Below are 1519 nucleotides of genomic sequence, written 5' to 3'. Positions count from 1 at the left end.
ACACAGGTCCAGAAATAATACCTGTTCCCACAAGCCTGACTGGAAAATATCATAGTGCATATAGCATGGAATAGCGTACACAGAAGCATATTGCTTCAACATAGTGGGAAATTATTATCAATAGACTAAACTTCTCTTCTGGTCCAGTCTAAGAAATGTTAAAAGCAAGATGTAGAAGGACCAAACTGTTTCCAAGTAACTTCAAATTCAATTCACTTCAGATCAAGGTTCAAGAATATTTTTAGGAATATAAATATATCCAAAATCCAACAGTAAAAAATTCACAATATTGTGCTTCCAAAATTATTACCAGTAATGAAGAGAAGTAGGAAAATCAGACCCACCATGAAAAGAATAATCAATTGACAGAGAACTGATCAGTAGACAAGGCAATTAAAATTTTTATAATTGTATTCATATGTTAAAAAGTTAAGTAGCAACATAAAAGACATATAAAAGATCCCAAAGCAAAATTTATAAAGGAAAATATAATGTCTGATAAAGAAATGCACTAGAATACTTACCTAGAAGGGAAGATACTATGATCACAAAGGTGGTTTTTCCCAGGGCGAGGCATTTTCATTGCATTCTAGACAATCTGATCCCTGTGATTTCCTCAAATGTGGGAAACTCTACTGCATAATTTGTGATAGTGGGAACTGAGTTCATGCTCTCCTATATAGGATTAATGCAAAGCTAAGAAGAGCACAAGAAAATATCAGTGTACTTGAGCACCTAGCAATAGAAACCATTAAAAAAAAAGATGCAGAAAAATAAAAATAAAGTGAATATAGCATAAGTGAACTATGATACAACTTTAGGCAGCTTCCTGTGCATAGAATTGGAATTTTTGAAGAGCAAGAGAGAGGTGGAGACATGAAAAATGGTCATGGAAATAATAGATGAAAGTTTTCCAAAATTTATTAAAATTATAAACCCACAAATATGTCAGATCTCCAAACAAGAAACATGAAGGCAACTACACCAAGGCACTTCATAACAAATTGTTTAAAACCAGTGATAAAGAGGAAATCTTAAAAGCATCCCGAGGAAAATGACATGTGTGTACAGATGAATAATAATAAAGATGACATCATATTTCCTACTGAAAACAATTCTACTAAAAAGACTATGGAGCAACCTCCTTAAAGTGTGAAATAAAAAAAAAATTGTTCATCTAGAAATCTTTATCCAGGCAAAATCTGCTTTTTAATTTAAATGTTTTAAAGACTTTCTTTGGTATTCAAACAGAAAGGAGTCATCAACATCACCGGCAGGCCCAAACAAACAAATGCTAATGGAATTTCTTTGAAGCAAAAGGAAAATATTGTCCAATGGAAATCTGGATCTATAAAAAAGGAATGAAGAACATTAAAAATGGTAACCATTGGGCTGTGGATGTGGCTCAAGCGGTAGCACACTCGCCTGTCATGCGTGCAGCCCGGGTTCGATCCTCAGCACCACATACAAAAAAAGATGTTGTGTCCGCTGAAAAAACTAAAAAATAAATATTAAAAAA

At 33.4% G+C, this 1519-nt stretch overlaps 1 non-coding gene across 1 annotated transcript; it reads left to right on the top strand.

Moving 5' to 3' along the window:
• The first annotated feature begins 516 nt into the window (after positions 1 to 516).
• LOC125614321 lies at positions 517 to 679 on the top strand. The gene has a single exon (XR_007344933.1). It is a non-coding gene; the product is annotated as a U1 spliceosomal RNA (small nuclear RNA).
• Positions 680 to 1519: the final 840 nt, after the last annotated feature.

This window comes from Marmota marmota, unplaced genomic scaffold (assembly GCF_001458135.2).
Source record: "Marmota marmota marmota unplaced genomic scaffold, marMar, whole genome shotgun sequence".
NCBI lineage: Eukaryota > Metazoa > Chordata > Mammalia > Rodentia > Sciuridae > Marmota > Marmota marmota.
The sequence above is the reverse complement of the archived record's forward strand: the minus strand, read 5'-3'. Positions and strand labels throughout refer to the sequence as shown.